Raw genomic sequence first — 18267 nt, forward strand, 5'->3', positions numbered from 1 at the left:
CATACGCCCCCGCCCCTCTTTTTACCAGAAAGGTGTTTGTTTCTGTCGGCGCGATGCGTGGACAGAAAGTGTGTTAGAGTGTGTCTGTGTGTGTGTGTATATCCCATTACAGACCCTGCCATTCCATTAGTTTTTTTAAATCCATTTTTTAAAGGTAATTTTGTTGTTTGTTTGAGGAATTGGAGATGGAAAGGAGTTCCATTCGATCATGGCTCTGTATAAAAACTGTGCGTTGCTGTTAATTCATTTTGGATTTGGGGACTGTGAAGAGTCCCCTGGTGGCGTCTAGTGGGGTATGTATGGGTGTCTGAGCTGAATGTTATTTGGTTTTGCAAACAATCTGGAATTTTTGTCACAGTAATATTTCTCATAAAAACTAGAAGAGAAGTAGTTAAACTCTCGTTAACCCACAACCAGCAAAGACCGGCATGCATGTTGTTGATGTTAGTTATGTATTGTATGTGCAGTTAAGGGAAAGGTGTGCTGCTCTGTTTTTAGCCAGCTGCAGACCATATTACAGGACAGTAATCAAGATGGGACAAGACCATAGCCTGAACAAATTATACAGTTGATTTGTGTAAAAAAATGCAGAACATCTTTTGATAACAAACATACCCTTCCCCAATTTCACAACAACTTTGTCAATATAACTTGCCCATGATAATGATAATTGACCATCCATTTTTACATCTAGGAGATTAACTTCCTCAACTTGTTCAATGGTCACACTCTTTATGTACAACTCCAGTTGAGATTTACATTACATTACATTTACATTTAAGTCATTTAGCAGACGCTCTTATCCAGGGCGACTTACAAATTGGTGAATTAACCTTCTGACATCCAGTGGAACAGCCACTTTACAATAGTGCATCTAAATCATTTAAGGGGGGGGGTGAGAAGGATTACTTTATCCTATCCTAGGTATTCCTTGAAGAGGTGGGGTTTCAGGTGTCTCCGGAAGGTGGTGATTGACTCCGCTGTCCTGGCATCGTGAGGGAGTTTGTTCCACCATTGGGGGGCCAGAGCAGCGAACAGTTTTGACTGGGCTGAGCGGGAACTGTACTTCCTCAGTGGTAGGGAGGCGAGCAGGCCAGAGGTGGATGAACGCAGTGCCCTTGTTTGGGTGTAGGGCCTGATCAGAGCCTGGAGGTACTGCGGTGCCGTTCCCCTCACAGCTCCGTAGGCAAGCACCATGGTCTTGTAGCGGATGCGAGCTTCAACTGGAAGCCAGTGGAGAGAGCGGAGGTCTTAGGTCTTAGATAATGTTTTGAACCAAATACAGTACAATGCTTTAAGTTTTATATAATAATTTATTATTAATCACGCATTCTGATACTGCCTGTAACTCCTTATTTAGAATTTCAGTGAGCTCACTGGCTTTGGGTGCTGACATGTAGAATGTGGAATCATCTGTAGACATAGTCATTCAAGCTTTGTGTAAGACTCGTGGCAAATAGAGAAGAGTAACGGTCTAAGGTAACTGCCCTGATGGACACCATACTATACATATCGGATGTTAGAGAACATTCCATTGAAGAACACTCTCTGGGTTCTATTGGATAAATAACTCTCCAACCATGTGATGGCAGGTGATGTAAAGCAATTTCAAGTGAGTTTTTTTAATAACAATATATGATCAATAATGTAGTATCCTTAAAGGCTTCTTAGAGTTACGACCCAATGTACCTGGCTTAAGCTACCTGAAGCTTTCTTAATCATAGTTATATAGGCAGACATAGGAAATAGCTACGGAAAGCGGGAAGCAAACCCCCGTCTTGAGTCAATACTGCCATCTATTGGTAAAAATAAATATACCAGGTTACTGCAAATAATATCAAAGGCTGCACTGAAATCTAACAATACAGCTCCAACTATCATCTTATTATCCATTTATGTTAACCAATCATCTGAGTCAGTGCAGTACAAGTTGTGTGCCCTTCTCTATATGTCTCCTGAAAGTCAGTAGTTAGCTTGTTCTATGAAAAATAGCATTGTATTTGGTCAAACACAATCCAGTTTACTAACGTTGGTTCCGTTTTCTCCGTTTTAATTTACTTAACAAATAAGGAACACTCAAAATGTGCACTTATAAATCATAACAATTTTAATCAAAATACAGCTGTAGACAGAAGTCAAAGATCAAACATCACATATACAACTGATGTCTCTCATGAGTTCTTCCCCATAGGAAAAGTCAAAGTTGCTTTTATCATGCTTGTCGTCAACCACCTGTGATGTCACTGCATACATCATTACCTGCTACTCTTCAGTCCAAGCCCATGCATACACAGATATACAAACTTGCAAGAGATACAATAGTTCCAGTGTTTTCTAAGGCCTCAGCAGTAAATGTCCACTCCCCCAAGTTGATTTATAGAGGTATGTCTGACTAGCCTCTTATCTCGTCTACTCCCCTGCAGGGCTCTTTGTTTGTCTTTGAAATGCTTTCTCACAGACCCCCCCCCCCCCATTTCTTTATAAAATGCAGACTTAGAAAAGGCTGTGTAACAATTCTAAAACCTTACAATTAATATATATATATTGTTAATCTGTAGTCTAGGACCCTATAAATGTAGGGGACTTAGGGCCCCTCCCCTTCTATTAATACAATGTAAGGATAATCAAGTACTATATTACATCAAACATTTGGTGCAGCCCCTAATATGACCCCAATTTGACCCATCACTAAGAGCAAGCGGCAAACTGATTGAGCAGCTGTTAGAGCCAGCAAAGGTTGCTTTACTCTAATATTTTTAGGCAGTGAAATTACTTAAGCTTCCTTCCACGCTTGTGGACACACCCACTCCTTTCGGCTTTGGATAAAGATATGTTAAATAGAGGTGCCTCTCACGCCCTGATCTGTTTCACCTGTTCCTGTGATTGTCTCCACCCCCTCCAGGTGTTGCTTATTTTCCCCAGTGCATTTATCCCTGTGTTTCCTGTCTCTCTGTGCCAGTTCCAGACTTTGGTCAATGATGTGCTTCGGGTCATGCTAAACCAGTTTGTGGACCTTGACGACGTCCTGTTTCTTCCCCCCCGATCTGCACAAGAACATGTTCTTCATGTCAGACAGATCCTTCAGTGACTCCTGGAGAACCAGCTGTTCGTGAAAGCCGAGAAGTGTGAGTTCCACCGCTCTTCAATCACCTTTCTGGGATACAGTATGTCATTGCTGAGGGCAATGTTCAGATGGATCCTGGAAAGGTGAAAGCAGTGGTGGTGTCACATCCTGACCTTAGTTCCTTTTTTATGTCTCTATTTTGGTTGGGGTGGGCATTTTGTTTTGTTCTGTGTGTTGTATTTCTATGTGTTTGGCCTGGTATGGTTCCCAATCAGAGGCAGCTGTCAATCGTTGTCTCTGATTGAGAACCATACTTAGGTAGCCTGTTCCCACCTGTGTTTTATGGGTAGTTGCTTTCTGTTTTGTGTTTTTCACCTTACAGGACTATTTTGTGTCGTTCACTCATCTTTTTTTGTCATTCAGTTTACTTAATTAAATTTACTATGAACACTTAGCACGCTGCGATTTGCTCCGATGATTCCTATTCCTCATCATCAGACGAAGAGGAGAGCTGTTACAGGTGGATTGGCCTCAACCAACGTCCAGGGTGCAGTTGCAACGGTTTCTTGAGTTTGCAAACTTCTACCGCCGTTTCATTCGGGACAAAAGCACCCTGGTGGCCTCCCTCTCGGCACTCACATCTCCCAAGGTACCGTTCAAATGGTCTCCAGCTGTTGAAAAAGCCTTTGTGGCCATCCTGTTCCAGCGATCTGCCCAGGACCAGAAGCTTCATCCTGGTGCCTTCCTGTCCCATCTCAGTCCTGCAGAGAGGAACTACGATGTTGGCAACCGAGAACTCCTGGTGTTGAAGATGGCATTGGAAGAGTGGAGGCACTGGCTGGAAGGAGCAGAACAGCCATTCCTGGTCTGGACCAACCATGATTTGGAATATCTCCGTTCAGCCAAGCGTCTCAACTCAAGGCAGGCCCGGTGGGCCCTACTGTTTACCAGATTCAACTTTACCATCTCCTACCGCCCAGGGTCAAAGAGTGAAGCCTGATGCTCTCTCCCACCTATAAAGTTCCTCTGCCACACCCTCGACTTCCGAAACCATCCTCCCTACCTCATGCCTTGCTGCCACTGTGGATTGGGTTATTGAGAAGATGGTTCGCGAGGCACAACGCTCCCAGCCTGGACCTGAATGGGGCACGGTTAACTGGCTGTTTGTCGCTAACCCAGTCCGGTCCCGAGTCCTGGAATGGGCTCATTCCTCCAGGGTGACCTGTCATCCAGGGTCCCGTCGTACGCTAGCCTTCCTTCGACAACGTTTCTGGTGGCCCACAATGGTCTGTTCCCTTCGGTACCTTTTGGACTGAACTGGTTTTGACCCTTTTGCCTGTCCACGACCATTCTCTTGCCTTATCCTATTGGATGAATAAATATTGTAACACTCCTACCATCTGCCTCCTGTGTCTGCATCTGGGTCTCGCCTTGTCATGATAGTGCCAATACTGTCTGCTATCATTTCCATCTAGGTTGTCTATCCCTGGTGGCTTATCATTGATGCATAACAATAGTTTTTCCACCTCTCCCATACTAACTTGTCCAAATTCAAAACAGAAATCCTTCTCATTCATTCTTAGATCTCTAATACAAAAATGATGGTTCATCCATGGGATTTCTGCCAATTATATTATTTAAGGTACTCAAGTCTTCTTAAATTGGGATTTCTTTGTTTGGTAATATTATTTGCTTATTTTTAAGTTTAGTCACAACATTTATCAATTTACAGAATGTCAGCTGAGCAGCCTGACTTGTTTGCCACTTCTTGCATCATTTCTTTGAACCATACACATTATCAATTCATCAAAGTATGAAATATTTGAACTTGAAGTGACATCCGAGCTGCCCACTTATGTTATTTTCAGCCTACCTTTCATTTCAGGGCTGTTATTACTCTTCGCGGCTGAGAAGAGCCAAACAGCCTTGTGGCCGCCTGGGCAATGGAGCAAATTATAATAGGGGGTGCAACCAACAGAAAATTCTTAATTTTTAGGATAATTTTAGAATGTACATATATCTGACCATTTTATAAATGGTATAATTGCCTAATATGATAGCATGTTGCTAACCCGCTCCATTTGTCGCCCCAAGATGAATGGCTTTGTCCACAAGTCTTTATTCACGACATATGTGCTTCACTCCACTGCTTTGTCTGGTCTAACTTTAGAAACCATAAGTGTCTATCCAGATGAAAAGTCACCCGCAAAAGAAAATTCAAGGAACTTATTGTTCTATTTGCGGAGTGCATGATCATGAGTAAAATCATTGTAAATCCCCTGTGAGAACATTGAGCATGGGTTGACCTGATTTGGCTTTGCTGTACTGCAGCCTGCCAGCAGCCTGCCAGGCCAAATGTTGCACCGTGTCCATTACAATGTATAAAAATGCATATCAGCGATCTTTATCCATATTACCGGAGAGTCATCTTATTCTTTCTAGCTATTTCTATGGCAGATTAGCAGGCGCAATTTATGGAAGATACTAACATTTTGGACATATCAACAAATGGAAAAGTCAAAGATAGGCCAATGGTTTCCATCTGTGGCAAAGTATTCCCTACATCAGTACACATGATAAATCCAGCTCTAGAATCGTCCATAGAGCCAGCTGGCTAATCTTGTGAAGTAAAAAAAACTCCAGCAACAACAGAACATTAAGTAGCTAGATAAGGTTAGCATGCAAGCTAGCTACACAGACAGCTACATATGTGCCGTATTTGTTGATGTTTAGGAACTCCATGGAGAAATTCCCACACCCAATTCCTGATTATGTATAAGCCTTCAAAGTATTCATACCCCTAAACTTATTCCACATGTTGTTGTGTTAAAGCCAGGAGGAAAACCTTCCTGGTCTTTGTGGTTAAATCTGTGTTTGAAATTCACTGCGTGATCATGTTAAAGTATTGCAAAGCAATTTTTTTACTCCTGAACTTATTTAGGCTTGCCAAAACAAAGGGGTTGAATACTAATTGACACAAGAAAATTCAGCTTTTCATTTTTTATTAATTTGTATAAATGTCTGGAGACCAAACCCATGTTTTTCCAGACTTGTGAGGTTGGACACAGGAAGAATAACAGCAAGGCACAGCAGAAGACTCACATCTGATTCTGGAAGTGATAGGGATTCTTCAGTTCAGATGTTCATCATCATTCTAGAGGGAGACCATGTCTGCATCCCAATAATCTCTCCTTTCTCCCAAAATATGCACTTGTCCGCTTTCCTTCTTCGATTTGAAAGGAAATAACTTATGGAAACTCCCTCTAGCCCATTCCAACACCAATCCAATGCTTTTAAATTTGTGGGGAGGAGTGAACTAGTGCACAATTCAGGAAGAAGCAAAAATTAAAGAACACAAGAAGAGCCAAACAGCCTTGTGGCTGCCTGAGCAATGGAGCAAATTAAAATAGGGGGTGCAACCAACAGAAAATTCTTAATTTTTAGGATAATTTTAGAATGTACATATATGCCTGAGTCAAATCCTTGCTTTCTCTGTCCAACCTTCCTCAATTACTCTCAAAGCTACAGTGGCTTGCAGGCTTGCCTTACAGCCTGGAATTAAAATAGATTTTTTTGGGGGGTGTATCATTTTATTTACACAACATGCCTGCCACTTTGAAGATGCAAAATATTTTTTATTGTGATCCAAACAGGAAATAATACAAAAAACTGAACTTGAGCGTGCATAACTATTCACCCCCCCCATTCCAAGACATTTAAATGTTTCCCCTTAAACCACTCAAGTGTTGCTTTAGCAGTCTGCTTAGGGTCATTGTCCTGCTGGAAGCTGAACCTCCGTCCCAGTCTCAAAACTCTGGAAGACAAACAGGTTTCCCTCAAGAATTTCCAGGTATTTAGCGCCATCCTTCAATTCTGACCAGTTTCCCAGTCCCTGCAGATAAAAACATCCCCACAGCATGATGCTGCCACCACCATGCTTCACTGTTGGGATGGTGTTCTCGGGATGATGCAAGGTTTTGGGTTTGCACCAGACATGGCGTTTTCCTAAATGGCTAAAAAGCTAAATTTTAGTCTCCTCTGACCAGAGTACCTTCTTCCACATGTTTTGGGAGTCTCTCACATGCCTTTTGGTGAACACCAAAAGTGTTTTCTCTTTTTTTTCTTCAAGCAATGGCTTTTTTTCTGGCCACTCTTCCATAAAGCCCAGCTCTGTGGAGTGTACAGCTTAAAGTGGTCCTATGGACAGATACTCCAATCTCCGCTGTAGAGCTTTGCAATTCCTTCAGGGTTATCTTTGGTCTCTTTGCTGCCTCTCTGATTAATGCCTTCCTTGCCTGGTCTGTGGGTTTTTGTGGGTGGCCCTCTCTTGGCAGATTTGTTGTGGTGCCATATTCTTTCAATTTTTTAAGAATAGATTGAATGGTGCTCTGTGGGATGTAAAAGGTTTAGGATATTTCTTTATAACCCAACCCTGATCTGTACTTCTACACAACGTTGTCCCTGACCTGTTTGGAGAGCTCCTTGGTCTTCATGGTGCCGCTTGCTTGGTGGTGCCCCTTGCTTAGTGGTGTTGCTGACTCTGTGGCCTTTCAGAACAGATGTGTATGTACAGAGATCATGTGACAGATCATGTGACACTTAGATTGCACACAGGTGGATTTAATTTAACTAATTATGTGACTTCTGATGGTAATTGGTTGCACCAGATCTTATTTAGGGGCTTCATAGCAAAGGGGGTGAATACATATGCATGCATCACTTTTCCTTTAAAAACATTTTTTTTTTTTAAACAAGCTGGGGGTTTTTCATTTCACTTCACCAATTTGGACTATTTTGTGTATGTCCATTACATGAAATCCAAATAAAAATATATTTAAATTACAAGTTGTAATGGAACAAAATAGGAAAAACGCCAAAGGGGATGAATACTTTTGCAAGGCACTGTAATTGGAGGACATAATCCAAGTTCCTACTCACGGACCTCCTCCAACAATGAGCTTTGAGAGGAATTCAAGAAACAAGGAAGGACAAAACAAGGATATGACAGCTAGTTTTCAGCCACAGCTCAAATCCCCTGTGATTAAACCACAATAACTGAGGACAGGAAATTACATCACATTCCCCCCTGTTGTCCCCTATGTTAAATATATCTCTTCAAATGTCATACAAATTCTAATGATTCCTTGATCCATGAGCTTTGGGGGACTTAGTGTAGAAGCCTGTGATATCACTGAAATAATGGTCAGATTTTCCTTACAACCACACAGCCACTAAGTCTCGGAGGAAAGCATCTCTCTAGGTACCCACCGCTACATCCCTAGTCCCTTTCCCAGAATTGTGTGTTAGCAACCTAATAATATATGGGCTCTCACACACACACACACACACACACACACACACACACACACACACACACACACACACACACACACACACACACACACACACAGCTGAGCTAGAATTTCCTCTCAATTCTCATTCCTGAGTTTGAACCTCAGACCTATAAAAAAGCCCTATGATCTCCCAGGTGACAGAGTAGGACAGCAGTAGGACAAAACAAAGAAACTGGGGATTGACTAATATTTTGACTAATAGTTCTTTACATGACCTCACTGTCCTCACAAACCACAATGGGCCATAAAATGTACATTACGCCAATGAACTGATTCATCAGGAAATCTAATATCTTTCCTTAGAAAACATTAAAGACTATCTTTATGGTTTATGAGGACATGAATATGGCATTTCAGTACATTATTCCCCGTATGATCTCTTCCAGATACAGGAAATGAAATTATTTGTGTGTAGAGGTCATCTTGCCTATTCAGAGTTGGGTAAACATTGGAAGTCACCTTATAATGCATGTTGAATGAATAGAACATGGCTAGGTCCGGTGTCACGTTCCACAGTGTGTTCGGAAAGTATTCAGACCCGTTGACTTTACAGCTTTGCTCTAAAATTGATGAATGTTTTTTGGGGATCAATCTGCACACAATACTCCATAACAAATAAATTAAATTTCACATTTCCATAAGTATTAAAATATTTATTCAGTACTTTGTTGAAGCACCTTTGGCAGCGATTATAGCCTTGAGTCTTCTTGGGTATGACGCTACAAGCTGGGCACAGCTGCATTTGGAGAGTTTCTCCCATTCTTCTCTGCAGATTGTCTCAAGCTCTGTCAGGTTAAATGTAGAGCGTCGCTGCAGAGCTATTTTCAGGTCTCTCCAGAGATGTTCGATCAGGTTCAAGTCCAGGCTCTGGCTAGGCAATTCAAAGACATTCAGAGACTTGCCGCGAAAAGCACTCCTGTGTTGTCTTGGCTGTGTCATTATCCTATTGGAAGTTGAACCAGTCTGAGGTCCTGGAGAAGTTTTTATCACGTATCTCACTATACTTTGCTTCGTTCATCGTTCCCTCGATCCTGACTAGCCTCCCAGTCCGTGCCTCTGAGAAACATCCCCACAACGTGATGCTGCCACCACCATGCTTAACCGTAGGGATGGTGCCAGGTTTCCTCCAGACGTGAAGCTTGGCATTCAGGCCATGTTTCTCATGGTCTGACACGTTGAGGTGTCTTTTGGCAAACTCCAAACGGGCTGTCGTGCCTTTTCCTCAGGCTTCCGTCTGGACATAAAGGCCTGATTGGCGGAGATCTGCAGAGATGGTTGTCCTTCTGGAAGGTTATCCCATCTCCACAGAGGAACTCTGGAGCTCTATCAGTGATATTTCGGGTTCTTGGTCACCTCCCTGACCAAGGCCCTTCTCCCTTGATTGCTCAGTTTGACTGAGAGGCCAGCTCTAGGAAGAGTCTTGGTGGTTCCAAACTTATGGAGGCCACTGTGTTATTTGGGACCTTCAATGCAGCAGAAATGTCCTGGTGCCCTTCCCCAGATCTGTGCCAAGGCACAATCCTGTCTCAGAGCTCCGCAGACAATTCCTTCGACCTCATGGCTTGGTTTTTGCTCGAACATGCACTGTCAACTGTCAGACCTTACATTGTCAGGTGTGTGCCTTTCCAAAGCATGACCAATCAATTGAATTTCCAAAGGTGGACTCCAAGTTGAAGAAACATCTCAAGGATGATCAATGGAAACAGGATGCACCTGAGCTCAATGTTTTTTTAAATATTTAATACATTTGCAAACATTTCTAAAAACCTGTTTTCACTTTGTCATTATGGGGTATTGTGTGTATATTGATGAGGATTGAATTTGTATTTTTATCTGTTTTAGAATAAGGCTGTTACGTAACTAAATGTGGATTAAGTCAAGGGGTCTGAATACTTTCCGAATGTACTGTGTATCGTCCCTAAATGACATCGCCCTCGATTTTACGATCAAGATAGGTTCATGTATGCATTGATTTTCTGGCAAATGCACAGATCTTCCAACATTCCCACAATCATTTTCGGTTTCAAAAGGATTCTTTATGAAGTAATAAGGTTCTACCAAGAACCGTTTTAATCTTAAGAACCTTTTTTTGGTTCTTTTTAAGGCAAAGACTTGTGCCTAGAACTGTTTTTGGAAGAAAGGGTTCTTTGATAATTGTTTAGAAGGGAAGAAGGATTGTTTGGAAGACAAGAAGGGTTCTACATAGACCCTTCTGAATCTGAAAGAGCTTTTATTATTATTATTATTATTAACAGTATCAGTCAAGTTGGGACACACCTACTCATTCAAGGGTTTTTCTTATTTTATCTTTTTTCTACATTGTAGAATAATAGTGAACACATCAAAACTATGAAACAACACATATGGAATCATGTAGTAACCAAAAAAACGGTCAAACAAAAAACTAAACCAATGCTGCTTAATAACCAACAGCACTCCTCTGGACCTGGAGTCCAGGAGGGACATGACGGCATAGGCAGGGGTCCCATTGATGTCGAGGGGAGGCGGAGGCGTGTCTCGGGGGACAGCACCAGCCAGGGGAGAGGAATCAACCGGGCTGAGAAAAACATGAAAAGAGCCGGTATGTTATGGGGGGTTGTAATCGATATGTTACCTCAATGACCTTCCAAAGGACTAAAAGGCCCCACAAACCGGGGGCTCAGCTTCTGGCGGAGCAGGAGGTTCCTGATGAACAGCCAGACGCAATCACCAGATTGAAAGATGGGAGCCTCACTGTGGCGGCAGTTCGCCTGCTCCTTCTGGCAGCGGATGGCGTGTTGGAGCCTCACGTAGGCAGCATTCCAAACCTCGTCTGCGCACCAGAACCACACATCACTGCAGGGGATTCGGCTCAGGGTCCAGGGGGCCAGGGCTAGCTGATAACCCAGGATGCACTGGAATGGAGTCAACCCGGTGTAGGAGTGACAAAATGAGTTCTGGGCATACTCTCCCCAGGGAAGTAACCGGGCCCACTCTCCCCAGGGAAGGACAAGGGCCCACTCTCCCTGCCGGCCCTGACAGTGACTTTTAAGGAACCTCCCCAGCTCCTGGTTATTCATCTCCACCTGCCCGTTGGACTCAGGCTGGTACCCAGATGTGAGGCTGGCCGTGGCCCACAGCTTCTCCTAAGAGGCTCTCCATACCTACGATGTCCTCCGGATGGCCATTGTGCCGGAAGACCTGCTGGAACAGTGCATCAGCAACCTGGAGAGTGGTAGGGAGACCAGAGAGAGATATAAGACAGCAGTATTTGGAGAATCTGTCCACAACAACTGTAACAGTGGTGAAACCATCAGACGGGGGAAGATCAGTAACAACATCTATGGACAGATGGGACCATGGCCGCTGAGGCACGGGAAGGGGAAGGAGTGTCCCTGCTGGAGCGTGCCAAGGAGATTTGGTATGGGCACATATGTAGCAGGAGTTGATGTAGAGGGCGACATCCTGCACCAAGGTGGGCCACCAGTACTTAGGGGATCCCTCCCCTCTGTTGTGGAAATTCTTACACAGGGTCACTCAAAGTCAATCTTAAATGAATCATTGTTTATTATCAGCGCGCTGGAGAAGTTCCAACAAACTTGATGCACCACAGTGAACGTCTGTCTCTTAAATACTGCAGACAAGTCATATTTGCACGATTTAGCTTATTCATAATTAATGAATCATTAATGTTCGCTTCATTCATGTGACCAACTAATATTGGGTTATGCATGGGACAGACCAATACCACACAAGGATTATTCTCTAAACTGAGACTTTGAAACAGAGATATCTTTGATTCTCAAAACAAGGGTCTGGGCGTACTGCCAAATTGCAGATACTGATAGTGAGGGTTTGTTCAATCAGTCACTTGCAGGAACACATAATATGGTTATTTGAAAAGCACAAACATACAATTTTCCATCACATCTCTGTGGGAATGTACAGTACCGGTAAAAAGTTTTAGAACACCCACTCATTCAAGGGTTTTTCTTTATTTATGCTATTTTCTACATTGTACAATTGCGATTCAATTATGATCTTCTCTCATCACTGCAACTCCCCTACGGTCTCGGGAGAGGCGAAGGTTGAGCCAAGCGTAATCCGAAACATGACCCGCCAAACCACACTTCTTAACACCTGCCAGCGTAACCTGGAAGCCAGCTGCACCAATAAGCCGGAGGAAACACTGTTCAACTGCCAACGAAGTCAGCCTGCAGGCGCCCGGCCTGCCACAAGGAGTCGCTACAGCCTGATGAGCAAAGTAAAGCCACCCAGGCCAAACCCTCCCCTAACCCGGAAGACGCTGGATCAATTGTGCACTGCCCTATGGGACTCCCGGTCACGGCCGGTTGTGACACATCCTGGGATTAAACCCAGGCTGTTTACTAATGTTTAGTTGTGATTTTTAATGGTATGTTTTCTTAATGTTTTGAGAACCATGAGGAAACCTGCAGAAAACGTTATGCTGAAGTACTGAAATTCCCACAGCAGAATGTTGTTTCTTAGCATTCTCTGAACATTCTGAGAACATTACTTTAAATAGAACCATGAGAAAACCTATAGGAAATGTTACGCTGAATTACTGAAATTCCCACCTAAGAAATATATGGTTCTCAGAACGTTATGTGCTAGCTTGGAACTGTCAAAATAAAGGAAACACCAACATAAAGTGTCTTAATACAAGAACAAGAAGCTCCCATGATGAGGTCTGTCCAACGCTGGTCCGACCAAGCTGATTCAACACTCCAAGACTGCTTCCATCACGTGGACTGGGATATGTTTCGTATTGCGTCAGACAACAGCATTGACGAATACGCTGATTCGGTGTGCGAGTTCATTAGAACGTGCGTTGAAGATGTCGTTCCCATAGCAACGATTAAAACATTCCCTAACCAGAAACCGTGGATTGATGGCAGCATTCGTGTGAAACTGAAAGCGCGAACCACTGCTTTTAATCAGGGTAAGGTGACTGGTAACATGAATACAAACAGTGCAGCTATTCCCTCCGCAAGGCTATCAAACAAGCTAAGCGTCAGTATAGAGACAAAATAGAATCTCAATTCAACGGCTCAGACACGAGATATGTGGCAGGGTCTACAGTCAATCACGGACTACAAAAAGAAAACCAGCCCAGTCACGGACCAGGATGTCTTGCTCCCAGGCAGACTAAATAACTTTTTTGCCCGCTTTGAGGACAATACAGTGCCACTGACACGGCCTGCAATGAAAACATGCGGACTCTCCTTCACTGCAGCTGAGGTGAGTAAAACATTTTAAACGTGTTAACCCTCGCAAGGCTGCAGGCCCAGACGGCATCCCCAGCCGCGCCCTCAGAGCATGCGCAGACCAGCTGGCTGGTGTGTTTACGGACATATTCAATCAATCCCTATACCAGTCTGCTGTTCCCACATGCTTCAAGAGGGCCACCATTGTTCCTGTTCCCAAGGAAGCTAAGGTAACTGAGCTAAACGACTACCGCCCCGTAGCACTCACTTCCGTCATCATGAAGTGCTTTGAGAGACTAGTCAAGGAACATATCACCTCCACCCTACCTGACACCCTAGACCCACTCTAATTTGCTTACCGCCCAAATAGGTCCACAGACGATGCAATCTCAACCACACTGCACACTGCCCTAACCCATCTGGACAAGAGGAATACCTATGTGAGAATGCTGTTCATCAACTACAGCTCGGCATTTAACACCATAGTACCCTCCAAGCTCGTCATCAAGCTCGAGACCCTGGGTCTCGACCCCGCCCTGTGCAACCGGGTACTGGACTTCCTGACGGGCCGACTTCCTGATCTGCTAACCATGTGTATGTGACAAATAAAATTTGATTTGATTTGATTTTAATAGGGCCACCACGAGCCGCCAGCTTCAATGCACCTTGGCATAGATTCTACAAGCGTCTGGAACTCTATTGGAAGGATGCGGCAACATTTTTTTACAAGAAATTCCATAATTTGGTGTTTTGTTGATGGTGTTGGAAAATGCCTCCTCAGGTGCCACTCCACAATCTCCAATAAGTGTTCAATTGGGTTGAGATCTAGTGACTAAGACACACACTAAAATCCCTATTCTTCATTGTGAACCCTCTTTCAAACTCACTAAGATCTATTCTTCTAGCCATGGTAGCCAAAGTAATGGGCAACTGTGCATTTCTATACATTTTTATACACACCCTAAGCACGATGAGATGTTAATTGCTTAATTAACTCAGGAACCACGCCTGTCGGAAGCACCTGCATTCAATATGCTTCCAAGTGTTTCCTGTATTTTGGCAGTTACCAGTAGTTAGGTAGGTAAACTAATTTAAAAAATAGGAATAGCCTATCAGTAACCACGGCTGATACCCAAAGGTGGAAGCAAAATCATCATATAATTATTACTCTCCTTATTTTCTAAAGAAATGTGTGTATGAGTAACCTGTCTCACTGAGCTGCTACGTTTGGAATGTTGAAATAAAAATATGCTATGTAGAACAAACACCCCTCTCTGAAATGTAGAATATGGTATCACGTTGTATTTATTCATATGATCTAGCTGCAATGTTCGACAATGTTTGGCTACCGAACATGGCACTGTTGTAGATAGATAGATTAATTGATGTACATGTTATTATTCTCATATTCTAGAATCATTCTCATATTTGAAATAATAATAATAAAAACTCCTGCTGACTCAACTATAAAGCCTTGTTCACACTGCAGGCCATAATGCTCAAATCAGTTTTGTTTTTCAAATCCGTTTTGGAATACTGACTGTCCAAACAGCAAGATAGACGTGACCAAACAGACAGCAGGCATTTGATGACATGTCATAGTCACGATGGGTGTGTGCACAGTAGTGTAGGCTGATTGGTGGTGCTCTTGCTTTCTACAGAGATGCTAGCAAGCAACAAGATATGCGAAATAACCGTCTAAAAACCACTTGAGGTCAAATAAATCAGATTTGTATCAGATTTTAAACCACCTACAAAGGCCTCTAATGGGAACCTTGACCTGCCAATCACACTGACCCTGGCCTGAGATCATAACTTTAGGCCTGGTCTGATATATTATATGTCAGCCCGCCCAGGCCGTGGTCAGGTGTCATTCTCACTTTCCAGAGAAAGGATTATCAACATAAAGCTGGCTTTTTTCCATGGACAACAACTGGATTATAAACTCTGAACCATCCCTGGTGTGGTGTGAACGTGTCAATGATGAGTAAGTGAACTCTTCATTCCCCCGAGTTATGTACATAATGTTTGTTGAGTGTCATTAGCTGATTAATCGTTGTGCTATGGTTATTATAGTGTTATTACTTTGTACTTATTCTTTACACTTTATTTGTTTTTAATTTGTTCATGTCTGGTTTGCAGGCTATTAGAGCATTCTGACAGATCTACATAGGCCCTTGCAACATAATTAACTGCTCATTATTATTTGTTGATCAGTCAGTTAGTCAAATCGTACCCATGACACTTCACGATTTTGATCCTCTCGAATACAGCCAATAGCTTTACAATTAAAATTAAAATGGCAACTTGAAGTTCTCTGAGAAATCCCAGTAGCCCGTCACTTAGACCTACAGTTACTTATGGCTTCCAATGACATCACTTCTGGAGCATTTGACATGGTTAGCATGCTAGCTGGCTTTTCCCATAGTAATTAGTGTGGTATGTGCTTGCCTATTATTATTTTTGCAATTAGTCTTTAGTTGCATTTATGTTCCAGCCTGGCTGTTATTTACTGCTGTTGTTGCAGGGTTTTAGAGCCATTATCATTGCACTCTGAAACACTTATATATTCCCAACTCTGGTCCTCGAGTACCCCCAACAGCACACATTTTTGTTGTAGCCCGGGACAAAAACACCTGTTGACAAGTAGAATCAGGTGTGCTTTTCCCGGGCTAATATTGCACTGCTATATGCTGCTTCAACTGCTATAACTGCTATGGGTCATTTAGGCTAATCCCTTACTGCTCTATACACAGGCTGGGGTTCAGCAACAAACCCGACACGTATGCAACTATGGGGCAAAACAGTCAGGTTTGGCTTAGTTTACATGTTATCAAAAATCTATATTTAGTCTTCAATGTTTATTGAAAACATAAATAGTTGCACAAATACATCATTACAGTTGTTGGTTAGCTAGCTAGCAAATTTGTGCCATATTACCATAGACGTCAGTCAAAACACCTCAAAACAAGATATGGTATTGAGAGCAAGATCAAACAAGGTGAAACAAGCCACCTACGATTCACCTAGTGGCAGTTTCTTGTTATTGTTGCTAGCTTTCTGGCAATCCAGAACCGAGCATCATTTTCATGAAGTTTTCTGCTAACCAATATATGCTATGGTCATTGAATGCTATAGTAATTTATGCCAAGTTATGTTGCTGATATTACCTTCCCTCTCATGCTAATTAATTAATTGTATACCATCACCTGCTATTGCCGATATGCTGCTATGCAGACTTCCTTCCGTACCTCTCCTTGTCCCAACTGGGGCTCAAACCAGGGACCCTCTAAACACATCGACAACAGTCACCATCGAAGCATCGAAGCCTATCGTTCCACAAAAGCCATGTTTGTAACATATTTTGTACATAATGTTTCTACCACTGTCTCTTATGACCGAAAAGAGCTTCTGATGTCAGAACAGCGATTACCCACCTCTACCATTCGTCCTATTGGCCAACGTGCAATCATTGGGGAATAAACTGGATGAGCTCGGTTCGAGACGATCCTACTAACGGGACATTAAAAACTGTAGTATATTATGTTTCACCGAGTCATGGCTGAATGACAACATGGATAAAATACAGTTGGCTGGGTTTTCCATGCATCGGCAAGACAGAACAGCTACCTCCTTTAAGACAATGGCTTCATCCAGAAGCGGCACTCCTAGTGGCTGGGGACTTTAATGCAGGCAAATTTAAATCTGTTTTATCTAATTTCTACCAGCATGTCACATGAGCAACCAGAGGGGAAAAAAACATTAAACCACCTTTACTCCACACACAGAGACGCATACAAAGCTCTCCCTAGCCCTCCATTTGGCAAATCTGACCATAATTATATCCTACTGATTCCTGCTTACAAGCAAAAACTAAAGCAGGAAGTGACTCGCTTAAAACTTAGTGGTCAGATGGCGCGCATGCTACGCTACAGGACTGTTTTGCTAGCACAGACTGGAATATGTTCCGGGATTCATCCAATGGCATTGAGGAGTATACCACCTCAGTCATCGGCTTCATAAATAAGTGCATTAGCGACATAGTCCCCACAGTGACCGTACGTACATATCCCAACCAGAAGCCATGGATTACAGGCAACATCTGCATTGAGCTAAAGGTTAGAGCTACCGCATTCAAGGAGCGGGACACTAATCAGGACACTTATAAGAAATCCTACTACGCCCTCAGAAGAACCATCAAACAGTCAAAGCGTCAATACATGATTAAGATTGAGTCCTACAACACCAGCTCTGACACTCATTGGATGTGGCAGGGCTTGGAAACTATTACGGACTACAAAGGGAAACCCAGATGCGAGCTGGGTTTCACGAGCCTACCAGACAAGCTTCATGCCATTTATGCTCGCTTCGAGGCAAGCAACACTGAAGCATACATGAGAGCACCAGCACCAGCTGTTCCGGACGACTGGGAGATAACGCTCTTGGTAGCCGATGTGAGCAAGACCTTTAAACCCGTCAACATTCACAAAGCCAGACGGATTACCTGGACGTATACTCAAAGCATGCTTGGACCAACTGACAAGTGTCTTCACTGACATTTTCAACCTCTCTCTGACCGAGTATGTAATGCCAACATGTTTCAAGCAGACTACTATAGTCCTTGTGCCCAAGGAAGTGAAGA

The sequence above is a fragment of the Oncorhynchus masou genome, chromosome 32 (assembly GCF_036934945.1).
Source record: "Oncorhynchus masou masou isolate Uvic2021 chromosome 32, UVic_Omas_1.1, whole genome shotgun sequence".
NCBI lineage: Eukaryota > Metazoa > Chordata > Actinopteri > Salmoniformes > Salmonidae > Oncorhynchus > Oncorhynchus masou.